At 46.6% G+C, this 13,753-nt stretch overlaps 1 pseudogene; it reads left to right on the top strand.

Annotated features, from left to right (window-relative positions):
* Nucleotides 1-13,753, top strand: part of LOC119446674 (lachesin-like) — a 107,740-nt pseudogene that overhangs the window by 75,246 nt on the left and 18,741 nt on the right.

The raw sequence follows: 13,753 nt of genomic DNA, 5'->3' as shown, positions 1-13,753 counted from the left end.
ACTTAGCACCAATATAGTCGAACATTACTCGCATTTGCACTATACTCCTGTAAAGGGTACACCGCCGTAGATATAGGCATGCTGACACAAAGCCGCCGTACGGACACTTTTGGGAAGTGAAGCGAGTTTGCTGGAACTAAGGAGGACGGCCTCGCCGGGGCCCACGAGAAGCGAGAAGAAGCCGCGCAGTAGGTATAATTAGCGCTAATATAGTCGAAAATCAACTGCATTTCACCATAAAGGTCACTATCTCCGGGATCGGCCCATCTGGCCTCTTATTCATTCGAAATAACAATAAAAGAATTAGAGGCAGCTTCAGACTAGTGCTGCGAAGACTGGGCAAACAGCGAAGCTGGCGACCCCACCTAGCTTTGCCTCGGTTCGGCCAAGTTTTTGCGAGGTTAGGCTTCGAGACTCGGCCACGTTTTGCGCAAGATCACCCCGGAATCATCGACAGCCCAAGGAGCAACGAACACTCGGTCATTGAAGTATCTGGACGCTCAAACGCTGTTGCTCGGTTTCGCGGGCTCCTAACTCCGGATCTTCTGCGAATCACCGACGTTTCGCCGCCGCTTCGGCGGCGTTATACTCGGGATTGGACCGAAGTGGTCTCACTCGCTCTCGAGTAGAGAGGCGGCGGCTTTCACGCCGCGCTTCCTCTTCTTCGGGAGTGACGCTCTTCTTCTGCCACCCCATCACTGAAGCGATGTGCTCGGCGCGGAGATGGCGGTGATTTAGTGTCGCCGCGGCGGCGACGCGGAGCTATATATCCCGTGGGTTGGCGCAGTGATGTCGCGGCTTAGCTCCGCCTCTACGCAGCCGCGGCAACCACTCTGCACAGCGCGGTGACGTCATGGCTCCGCAAAGCTAAGGCGAAGCGGTGCGGCGCGCGCGATGACTTCATGGCTCACGCAGCTGTGGCGAGGCTCATTGCGGTCGGCGCAGCTGGGGCGAAGCGTTGCTAGGTGACGCATGGTGACGTCATCGCCATGCGGAAATTTTGTGACGTACACTTGACGGACCATCCTCGAGCTTAAACAGCATCGCTAGTTCACAGGGGTATGTGCCATTGCGCTTGGACCCTTTCTGCACTACCACCAGGATCGGCCCACATTTCGGCGTTACTCCTGATGGCAAACGTCCAGGTTAGACAGCTTCGCTGTTAAAAAAAGATAAAAAGGGGGGGGGGGGGGGGCGGGGGGAGTCAAACAAGTGTCTACACTAAAGAAGACAAGGTCCACGCAATTGCGCGCGAAATACAATACGAATAAGATACAAAGAGTGAATAATGAACATCAAATAAAGACAATAAAGAGATGTGATCAACATTTAATCATCGAATTACGCGTATTTTAACCACCATGTATGTCGATCTTGTCCTCTTGAGCGCTGACGCTTGGTTGGCCCTTTCTTTCTTTTTATTCATTCATTCATTCATTCATTCATTCATTCAACATAGTTAGTTTGTTAGTTTGTTGGTTGGTTGGTTGGTTGGTTGTTGTTTGTTTGTTTGTTTGTTTGTTTGTTTGTTTGTTTGTTTGCTTGTTGGTTGGTTGGTTGTTTGATTGGTTAGGTTGGTTGGTTGGTTGGTTGGTTGGTTAATTAGTTAGTAATTTTCGCTTACTAAAGTATTCGTCTCTCGTGCACTGTTTCAGGAAACATTTGGCAGCTGTCACTTCTCATTTCGCCACTACCGCTTTTTTTTTTTTTTTTTTTTTTGCCTGTAAAGCGTGCACTGCCACAAATACACTCATGCCGTAGTGAAGCTACCGCAACGACCGCTTGAACATCTGACAATGGGGTTCTTTACGACATATGCGGTATCATCGATACTACTATTTATTGTTCTTTAGGGCTAAACTGATGCTATTCCTGACCAGTTGGTTCCATGTACTAACACTAGCAAGGCCATGATGTGTATGGACTCTTTATTTGTCCTCTGCCTAATGCGTTGACCCAGTGTAAGTTACCAGTGTGCATACACTTTTTGCATACGATTTTTTTTAGCGCGTGCGTTACACTATGGTGCAAAGGTGTCATCGCAACTGTAAAATAAACGTGACAGAATTTTAAGCATAGGGGGACTACATTCATACCGTCTGGTTGTCTAGTTTTAATGTTACTTATCATGGCGCCATCGCTTTTTGTAAACTTTGTTAATTTTAAATGCTCAAAATTGGTTGCGTGACCGAATAAACTTCTTGCGAGATCACCTTGGCGTCGTACGTCACGTTGCCGCTTTTTAAAAGCTGTTTCGTATACAAAGCAGGAAATGTAATAAGAATTCAATCGTAGTTATCTCCCTTACTTTAACAAAGGACATTATTAGGCTCACAACCGACCTAACCTCGTATAAGCGGAGCTGACCTCATTTGTGGTGTGCAAACGTCTGATTTCTCTACGCTTCGTCGACACATGTCGCGGTCACATACTGAGCTAGAATGCGAAACGGCATTTAACCGAGCGAGCACACGGCGGAACAATAGGTGCGCGCCAGATTCATACATCACAGCCGAAGAGATAAGGTTTACATGACAAGGGCACAGAGCGGAAACCTGAACGTCGTGCAGTACACCGCTGACGGCGGCCGAAGATTTACTGCAACGGCGTTGGAGGTTCACCATGAAGCGGCAACAATCCAACAACAGCATCCCAACCTAGCGTCCCAGCCTAGTGCCCGCGTACCGCTGCGCAGCGTCGGAGCACCAGCTAGTGGTTCTTCCGACGCATCGTCATTCGTCAACTGCTGGTTGAAAAAGAACAAGTTAAAGGTGTAAAGCGAGGCAACCTTGTCAGATTGCGGTGTGCTAACGTGACTGTACATTTGCTCTCCTTTTCTTTCGTGGTACAGAAGTTTTAGACGTACTCTGTCAATTTTCCCGATTCATTATTTGCAATTAAGTTTCGCAGAGGCGGACAAGTCTTGTGGTGCCATTCCTGTCGATCTACTGAAATTTTTTTTTTTTGGAGGGGGGGGGGGGGGGGTTGGTAACGAAGACATAAACAAGGGCACACATATGCACACGAAAAGCTTAATGCTTTTGGGTTTTCTTTATATGCGTGGGTGGTCATTCTTGCTTTCTTACGAAATAAAAGCAATTTTCTTAACCGTACCAAGCTGCACAGGAACTCATTTCGAACCAGATAAATGTTTATGTTATTTTTAAAAAATTGTTGGGGCTAAGGTCTGTGGTTTATGTAGTAGATTAAAATTTAGAAAAAAAAAAGATATAGCCCTATATTTTAATGCCGTTTTATCTCGTTTTCGAAGTTTAACCGTTGCAACCTTACAGAAATATGGCCACACTATTTCTTTCTCTACTTTGAAACAATAAGGCGAGCTTCAAACAGCAAACGTTGCCGCTTCTGATAAGCTGTTCTGGTTTGGTCGAAATTAGCGATTTTAAAAGTATTTTGTTTGTGCGGACTAACCACGAATTAAATTCTTTACCACAAGCTTGTCTTCAGTGCAGCATTGATAATGTATTTGAACATCCATAATAACCTAATTTTATACCACAATTATATTTATTTTCTTGTAAAAAAGAAAGACAAGCCACTTTTGATGCTAAAAATACCAGAGCAAACTTCAACAACAACAAAAAAAAAAAAAAAAAAAAACGCTATTGCTGTGATTTCAGAAACCGCAATTAAGTGCCACATATCATATATGATACTCCACGCAGATAAGTACATATATATATATATATATATATATATATATATATATATATACTAATATATATATATACTAATATATATATATATATATATATATAAAGACAAAGAAAAAACATTTCAATTGTATGATACATTGGAAAAATTTCAGAGCTCTCACAAGATTATAAAGAATGCTATAACAAATGGACTTCATTTTCCACACCTTCATAAAGTTCAATTTCTTACGAATTTGAAGTCATTCTTAATTGACTTAATGATGGCTCCAATAACTCGGACGCATCCCATGATGTGTATCCTATCTTGTGCAATCTTGCTTTGCACAGTTCTTACGACTTTGATGCAAGCAGAAAGAACGCCTTCTTCTTCTTCCTTTGTATCGACTTTGTACCGAAAAAAAAAGAAAAGGTATGTTAGACAATGAATAAGTAAAATATTTAATAAAGAAAATAAATTTCTTCGCGCGCACTGTTACCATGAAATGGGTGCAGTGATTATTATTATTATTATTATTATTATTATTATTATTATTATTATTATTATTATTATTATTATTATTATTATTATTATTATTATTATTATTATTATTATTAAGTTTTAAAGCAAGCTTGTAACACAAATTTTTGTCAGGGCAATGTTTTGGCACTAACAAAGACCGAAGACGTTGAAATACCTGATATATTGGAGCAACGCTTAATTATAAATGTTTTTTAAAATTTCTTTTTATCTATTTGTTTCGAATGAATGCCGGCTACAGCTTCTGCACTCAGTTATCAGTAACACTGGCAGATTGAATAATAATCCTATCATGTCAACAAATTTAATTAATGGCCACACTTATTTCATAAAATATTAGTAGGTCACGTTATCGTTAATCATAAAGAGAGTCGGCTTGTCGCCCAAACCACTGCTCGACTTGTGCGAATGGCAGACGCACCGGCGAGCGACATGCAAAACAATAGCCGCAACAACGCGGGCTCAATTAGGGCGAGCAGAGCCAGCAGATACCTCGGACTGCGAACCCGAGTCTCGCTGTCGAAGCTTTGCGCTGCTGTCGCAGTCCTGCGGTGATCAATCCCGTGTCAGATCGCTGTTCGATCGTTCATGCACCGCCATCTGCGACAAGCTGATTGCGACCGCAAATGAAAAAGTACGCGCGGTGCCCTAAGTGTAGCGATGACCGATGCACGCAGGGCCCGAAATGACGCTAGATGCCCGCAGTTCGATTGAACAGTGCTACGCGTGACACAAGCGAGGCTCGTTACCAGCTGAACGAATCTGTAAGCTAGGTCACGACAATAAAACACACCGCCGGTGTTGACCGTAGCGGGGATTCTTGTTGGCAAACATTTGGCCGAGCCCGTCTGGTGCCCTAATGTTTTGCCGATTTATGTCACCAGCGTGCTGAGTCAGGGTTTGCTGAGTAGCGCGGTTTGAGTGTCAGTGCTTGAAGTGCTGCATTCTCAGCAGTCTGACACTAGTGTTTGAAAGATTACGTTGCGCTGAGCAAGTTAGCAAGCTGTTTACTGTCTAATGAGAAACAGTCTTAGACCACGTGACTTTGTTACTGAAGAAAATGTCAGTAAAGAGTTGACGCAGCAATTTGTGTTGATATACCCAGGTGTGACAATAACGTGTGATGTGGTAAAAATTGATGGAGGCGCCAGGCGAGTATTCCTTGCACACGGGCGCCTAAAGTTCACTGCAAGCACCCTATCTACGAAATTTTACTGCTACGTGTTCCGCTGATCTCATCTATACCTACTCCAGCTGTCGATTTTCGTCACGAATACAAATTCAACAGTGTTGCACCGTCGCTTGGAGCGATCACGATTAGCACCATTAGAGAGAGAGAGAGAGAGAGAGAGAGAGAGTAAACTTTATAGAAAACAGCACAGGAGTTAAGGTACCTCTTCCGTTGTGCAGTGGGTGGTCCCCTCAGTCCAGGAGTCCAGCGGCCTTAGCTGCCCTTCTCGCTCGGTGGATCAGGTTGAGCTGGTCCGTCGAGTCCTAGCTGGACAGCGCTGCCTCCCATTGAGCTGTGGTGTGCTTGCGCATGCCCATACCACGTAGTAAAGCGTTGCGCATTGATCGCAGTGTGGGCATTTATAGGAATACAGCGCAGGGTGTATGGCGTGGTAGAGACTCAAATGTGGATATGTGTTTGGAGTTTTCTCCATAATACGGCTTCATCTCGCGTCAGAGCATTATGAGGCGGCGGTAGTGTTCTTCGTGAAAGGCGATAGTGCTTTAGGATGTGCGTGTAGGTTAATGGTATGGGCTCGGGGTGTAACTGCTCAGCGGGGCCCTCTCGTGGCTCCCGGTGTGCATGCGCTCGGGCTTAATTAGGCGTGTGACTGCTGATTGCCGCATAAGGACTCATGCCCCGGTGTCCACACGATTTGTATGTATGGTGGGAACTGGTGCGCTCCACTCAGAATGCGATGGGCGGCCCTGGAAATTTTGGCCCTGTAATTATTTCTGTATGCCGTCTGAGAGTCCGTCAGAACTATGGCGCACTTCCAGTGCGGTCTCGTCGTGATGGCTAACGCTATCGCTATATCCTCTGCCTCCGCAGCGCTCGCTCTGGAAACCGACGACGCATTTATTTCGGTCCCATGATTGTCGACTACGCTGGAGACGAATGCGGTGACGGATGCTTTTGATGACACAACCGTTTAACCAGTGTGACGTTTGAAAGATAAAATTTGCCTAACAGCACTACTGCATTTTGCCTTGTTCGATGACCTCTTGCGTTTTTAAAAAAATATATGACAAATTGGTATTAATGTTTTATGCAAGTTATAATTATTATTTGTCATGTAGCACCACTTGAACCCACCGTCATTTGATGGGTCGAATCTCATCAGCTAAAATAAACATAAATCTTTACTGTGACAGGGGCAATAAGTTATCACATGGGAAAGGACAAATGCGAGAGATTTTCCTCATTGTGGTTGTACTTCGTCATAGCATTTTCTGCACTTTGAAGCGCGTTTTGTTCCGTGCTCACAACCTTTCTTTTCTTTTTTCTCGACATCGCTTTTTCATGTTTTCAATTGCTTTTCGATGCCCTGCCCTCTCATCGCCCTGTTAATTAGGCTGATCGATTGAAGATACTTCTACTTAACGTCATTTTTTAAAGACTTACGCTAACTTACATTCATCTTAAAACAGTTGCTAAGCAACAGACGACCCACATAAGGGAGACACGGACACACAGGCGCGACTTTACAACTGGTTGTTTAAAACATTGTTAGTCAGCCACACACCTGTGTGGTCCCGTGTCTCCATTCTTGTGGTCGTCTGTTTGCGCTGTGTACCCAAAGTTTCAAGATGTACCAAACTCGCCCAAAAGAAGTATTGATAACTTACATTCATCTTATAACAGTTACTAAGCACCAGCGCTGATATTAGATCTTGCTCTCTTTTAGCTCTTAGCTCGATCACGCTAACCTTGTTACTATAGTGACTGCATCCAGCGCAGATTTGTGAACAGTGCTCTCGGGTTATTTGCCGAAAGCAAGGACCCGCTGAAGTTTCATTGTAGTAGTACAAATTTTACATATCTGCACTCTGTGCTTGCAGCCAGCGTGGATCAAGGTGGAGGACAAGGGTATCCTGAGCATTCACCAGCAGGTGATCAGCCGCAACTACCGCATCTCCCTCAGCACCAGCGACAACCGGCACTTCGTGCTGCACATCCGCAACGTGCAGGAGTCAGACCGCTGGCGGCTACATGTGCCAGATCAACACATCGCCCATGATGAGCCAGGTCGGATACCTTGACGTACTCGGTGAGGAACAACTTCATTCAAGCGCCTGTTCGACGCTAGAGCCCTGTCGCGGTTTGTTTGTGTGCTCCGCGCATTGGCTGTCTCCATAACGCCTTGCCTAAGAAGAGAAATCAGTCAGTAGCGCTCTGGACCGCGATATTGTAGCGACGCCTTTCGCAATGCTATTACTATCGGTGATTTCCGCGCTGCATCAGTGGTCAGAGTGACGCTCTGCCTGCTTTATCAGTGCTATCAGACGACTGTGAAGGTGGGTAATACGAGGGCTATAGAATTGAGCGGACAGAGAGAGAGAGAGAGAGAGACGTCACCAGGGAAAGGCAGGAAGGTTAAGCAGGCTCTAGCCTCCACTGGGGAAGGGGGGAAGGGAATTGAAATATGAGAAGGAAAAGAGAAGTTCAGACTTTGCACTTGTACACACGCAATCAAGCGTTCGTCGCTGAGTCGATAACAAGCAGTCATATAGGCTGGCGCATGTCAAGAAGCACTGCAGCGCTTTTGTGACTTTGTACATAGCAGACGACCTACGCCACGGATCGCTTCTGTGAAAGGTCCGTAATGTAAGTGCCCTGAAGCTGTTCGAAGAGCAATCCACTCATCTTTGTTTGTTGGCGAAGGCATCGCTACATTATACCGGCCCTGGTATGCGTGTCCACTTGCCTGTTGTATAGAATACTCATGTCGAAAAGCCTTGCATGTTGCGCGCTCTTTCGAATCGTGCAAAGCACCAGCTGCAGTATCGTATGTTACAGCTTTCGGAAAATATTAGTGTACTGCGCGCGCGCGCGCGCGCTTGTGTGTGTGTGTGCGTGCGTAAAGCGTGGTGGAAGAGCACCCGCCTCGGCTGCGGGAGGTTGTGGGTTCGATTCCCACCGCCGCCGGGCACCCACTGGTTCAAATGGGTACAAGCGTATACCGGCCTGGCGTTCGGCTTCCTGCAGGGATGATATGCTTGGGAAAGGAGCCCGCGCCCTGAATTCCCGTCGAAACCCTCGTGAGCACAGAAAACAAGTAATGTCTGGGCCGTTCGGCGGCCATTTCCCATGTGGCGCCCCAAGCACCTATTGAGGTGGGGACGCCTTCGGGTTGAAGTCAAACACCACTTTTCAAGCATTGAGGTCCCGTAATGGCCGAACACCAGGCCGGGAGCGTGCTTGTACCTATTTTACCGGTAGGTACCCGGCGGCAGCACTTGCCTCCCACAGCCGCGGCGGATGCTCGTCCACAAGGCCGTCTGTGGTTGGACAAGAGGCGCCCAGAGACAAGTCCTGAAATCTCTATTGGGCCCTCTTTCGAGATGTGAACCCCCACGACAGCCGAGCACCAGGATAGGGCACATCTCTACCCATTCGAAAAATCGGTGGGTTCCCGGCCGCACCGGGATTTGAACTCGGTACCTCCCGCATACGAGGCGGATGCTCTACCGCTAGGGCCATCGCTGCGGTTTAAGTGGAAACTTCACCATTAGGTTTTTCTTCCTTATTGCGTAGAAACAACAGAGAGAGAATAAACTTTATTGCAATGTCGTGGAGACCAGTTATGCCTCGAAGATGGAGCCCTTAGTCCGGGGCCCCATAGGTAGCAGCCACCGCCACGGCACGGTCGACCAGCCATTGCTGGCCATTCGCCGTCGCGTCGGTCAGCCGCTCCTCCGAGGAGGTGAGGGTAGGGTTTGGAACCGGAGGGACGTTGGGAATGTCTTGGCAAAGCCAGACCATATGCAGTAGGGTGGGGCGGTCGCCGCAGTGCGGGCATTGAGCTGGACCACGGGAGGGGTAGAGAAAGGAACAGGAAAGGGGCGTCGGGAAAGTATTCGTCTGTAGTTGTCGCCAACAGACAGCCTGTCGGTGAGTAAGGGAAGGATGAGGGGGGAGGTAGTGGTGCCGAGTTAGGCTTATCTCAGCAAGTTGGGATGCGTACGAGAAAGGTTGCGGTCGGATGATGGCAGAGCGATTCCCAGCGGCTCGGTATGAGAGTTCTCGGGCCAGCGCATGATCGCGCTCATTACCGGGGATCGCTGCGTGCCCAGGCATCCAGACCAACCGAAAAGTATGCGAGGTGGATGATAGGAAGGATTCGAATATGGACATGGTGGTAGGATGTAAAGTGCTGAAAAGAAAACGCCGACGAGCTGCCTGGGAGTCTGTGAGAATATGATTGGGGGTAGAAGGAGGGACAGAATAGGTGGAAAGGATTGCCCTAGCAATCGCACGTTCTTCCAGGAGGGAGAGATCGGTTAATGTACGTTCCGAGGCTGCGAATACGGTCATGAGATCAGGGTCCTACCGTGACTCCCCCGCGTTCATCCGCTGGGCTGGCGTCAGTGAAGATCACACGAATAGCGCTGCATCAGAGTGGCTTCAACAACCTCTCGCGTAACTTTATCTACATTTCTATACAAAACAGAACACTTCTTGAACAAGGGTTTGCACCCACATTCACTGCAATGCACAGAAACATGACCATCTCGGTATCCGTTCAATTTTTGTTTGTGTTCTCTTAACCTATCATTCAGGCACCTCCCAAACTGCCCAATGTAAACTTTTCCGCACGATAACGGAAGGCGATACACAACATTCTTTACGCAACACACATTCTGTTACAGAGGACGCGTTACCCGGCGCACGGTCAGTCAAACCGCGTGCAGCCGAGTGTGCCTCCTCGTTGGGGGTTGAGCGAGACACCCTAAATGGTTCGAAGGTGCGCAGGGAACCAGGCCAATCAATGAGTGATGTTTGAGGTCTTTAACATTTTGGATGATACGTAGGGCCTGCGGAGCCACCATGCCCATCTGAAAGGCCCTGATAGTGGTCTTCGAGCCTGAATAAATCGTGTCATGTACGCCGTCCGTCAAAGCAAGAGCAATGGCAACCTGTTCTGCAACGCTGGAACTAGAAGTGCGGATGGTAGCGCAGCTGATGATTTTGGAATCACAGTCGATGACCACTGAGGCTTCTCCTTGAGCGTATGAAGGAGCGTCTACGAAGCATGTTCGATCCTTGTCCAAGCGGGCACTGCCCTGGCTCGTCTTCGTCCTTCGTTGTAGGTCGGATGCATATTGCGTGGCATCCGGTGTATGAAAATATTGCATCTTACGTCGTTGGGCAGCTTCACAGCGTCGGAACCGACGACCGGGGGAGTACGTCCCAGCACGCCAAGTATGGCTTGGCCCACTGGGGTGCCGGAGAGCATGACAAACTGAGAAAACTCTTGGGCTTCAAGATTTCTTCGAACGTGTTGTGGATTACCAGCTTGAGGAGGTCTTCTGTATGCAGTCGGACGGGAAGGTCTAGGGCAAGCTTGAATACTCTTCTGATTAGGGCATTGATGTTGTTGTGCTCCGGCACGAGTTAGTTGTGCATAGCCGCCGAATAAGCGAGGTGGCATAGCATGAATGCGTGGATAATCCGGAGCAGGAGTGAGTACACATTCAACAGGGATGATGAAATTGCCCGCCAGATGTGCCATTCTGAGCGGTTAGCTTGAACACCTCGAGTGAAAGCATTATTGCATTTCTGTAATCACAGTTATCTTGAAAACATTTTTCACGCAATGTATATGTCGGCCTTTTGAATATGTTCATCGGCTTGTCCGAAAGGAATTAATGCTTTTCAGCGTGGCATGGCCAGAGGCAGTCTCTACGGTCATGCTCTAATTACCCTGTGGAACAGCTGTGTCAGTGTTGCTAACGTGTTCCGGAACATACTGAGTGACGCAAACATCCTTTTGATTTAGTTATAGTTTCCTTAGCAAGGTGGTGGAAAACTGCAGAACTCGAAATATATCGAAGCGTAGTGTTAACTGCACTAAAGTTTTTATGGGAGAGAAGACGCTACCACTGTTACTTCAGCGTTCGCTGAGCAGAACCGAGTCATCAGTTCATTTAGGCAGAGACGTCCCACATAAACTTCTTATGCAAATAAGAGGTCTAGAGAAGGGGTATTATATCCGTAGTTTTTTGTCTGACACTGATATTTTGGATTGTGAAACCACGTATTTCGTTGCGCCGTAATGAAGTACGTCTGTCTATTAAGACCGCATGCATATTCATGTGCACACCTGTAGTTTGTTGTAAGAGTAGTTTCTTTCTTTGTGTGATTACGATGAAATGCGGACCGGGTACCTCGAAACTGAACACCATCTTCGAAATTATATAAAGCTGCGTGCCTGCGTTAGCCATGGCCTCTCGAATATCCACGCCTATAAACTTCATATGCTCGTCATATCTTTGTATTGAATCGTAAGCGGTCCAACTCAAAATACGCTTCGCTGCAATGCGTTGACGGACGCGAACTCGGTATTCGGATTCAGCTTCAGCAGATGCGCAAACGCTGGCGCGGGACACTGCGCAGAAGCCAAAATTTACTACCGGTTCGCGCGTTGTACACCGACTAGAAAACAAAATAAGCCTTACTTTAGGGATAGAACAATTTATGGTTAAAAAACAACAACAACAACGCTGGTTTAAAAGAAAAGTGACTACGTCAAACGTACTCCCAAGAAGAACTTAGTGTCAATGGCAATACGGTCGAATCTATTTATAGGCAAGTTACATTCGACGCAAAAATGCTTTCGACATATCCGATATTTCTTTTAAGTATTCTTTCGTAACACGCTAATATTGGCGACAAAATCTGTAGATTGCTCTCTTACACCCGATATTTCGTTGTATTCGTGTATGTTATATTGAAGTTCAACTTTTACCTAGAAGGCAGTTCTTGGGCTCTTGCGAGGTAGAAAGAAAACAACATAATTGAATACACTCACATGGGCTAGACTCAATGACGATGTAATGAAGTGTACTCCGGAACACAGCTCGCGATTGTGAGCAGTAATGATTCAGAAAAAAATGAATACAGATGCTGAAATGGCTAGACGGAGAGACGCGGGAGAAACAAAATTGATGAAGGGAAACTGATTATACAAATGGTTTGCACAGGCCTCGTGCACAAACGATGGTGACAATGAGACTGCTTAATCATCGTTAGGCGTTTGGGGTCGCCAGTATGAATGGGTTATTGATCGTAGCAACACGTCTCCCACGTTTCCGTTTCCTTTTGGTTTTTAAAACATGTTGGACTATAGGTCACATATGCACATATGTTATAAGTTCAGAAAAAGGTCCCATAGTAGACTGTCCGGAGGACCTCCTGTTAAGCAGTGTATATAGAAAATATACAGTAGTAAGCAACACAGTACAAGTACATACACAAAGTATCGGTAAATTGCCGAATAAACGCTGGATTCAATTAACAGAGAGTGAACGAATAGATAAAATGCAGGAAAGCATAATGCAGAAAAACGGTAACATGAACGAGTGTTTAGCACTTATGAATGAAACTGTGCATATATGTAGTAAAACATTATTGATGAATGCAGGTTGTAATAAAATCCAACTATATAATGCAGAAGAAAAGAACAGTACAAAAATCGAGGAGTAAATCAAGAGAGTAACGACGAAAAATAAAAACAAGCATCAGGATAAACAAACATTTTCCTAGAACTGATAGCCCTAGGCTAGTCCAGGAGTGATGGTTTATGACTCAAACAGGTGGCGGTAACTGTCGAATGACGCGCTTTCCTGTACGCAAGTGTTGTTGCGGACTGCACATTTAACTGTCATGTTGCTATTGTGAGTGGGGACTCCGTAGCTTAGCGGGTGCGTTAACGGCTATGAAAGCGAAGCAAATTAGATTAATTTCCAGATTTTGTTACAAGCTGAAGTTCTTGGTGTGGTACAATATATCCAGGGGCGTAGTCATAGGCCGCTCGGTCTACCTGAAGGTGCCTCCACCATTGTACGTGCCGCGAGAAAAAAAGAATACTGAGAAAGCTGACTGCGATGTATTCTCCAATGTGTAGGCCAACATCAAGGGATGCATTAAAAGTGGTCGGCACTTGACGTCGACTCTCTCGAACCACGGAAGCGCTGCAGCTCCAACGCTGATCGCAGCGTGCTCGCTAGGCCACACAATCCGATTATGGGTTGGAGTCAATAAAAGTGCGGCCAGCATCGGCCATTGAAGCAGAAAAACAAAATACTTAGCAGCATCAACAGGGCATAATGTAGATCGCAGCAGCCTTGCTACAGTTGCCATTAACATGATTAAGACGCGTTCGGCTGATGGAAAACAGGCGCTGTAGCGGGTACTATAGGAGCACGCAGCTTGCCTTAGCCAAGAACAACGGGGGGAGGTGGGCGCAGCGTGATGTTATGACGCATTTTGAGGTGCTACGCCGCGCCACACAAGCTTGGGCCGACTAGCGTTAGCCGTATAATG

The sequence above is a fragment of the Dermacentor silvarum genome, chromosome 3, assembly GCF_013339745.2.
Source record: "Dermacentor silvarum isolate Dsil-2018 chromosome 3, BIME_Dsil_1.4, whole genome shotgun sequence".
Lineage (NCBI taxonomy): Eukaryota > Metazoa > Arthropoda > Arachnida > Ixodida > Ixodidae > Dermacentor > Dermacentor silvarum.
Note: the sequence above shows the minus strand (reverse complement) of the source record. Positions and strands in the feature narration are given on the sequence as shown.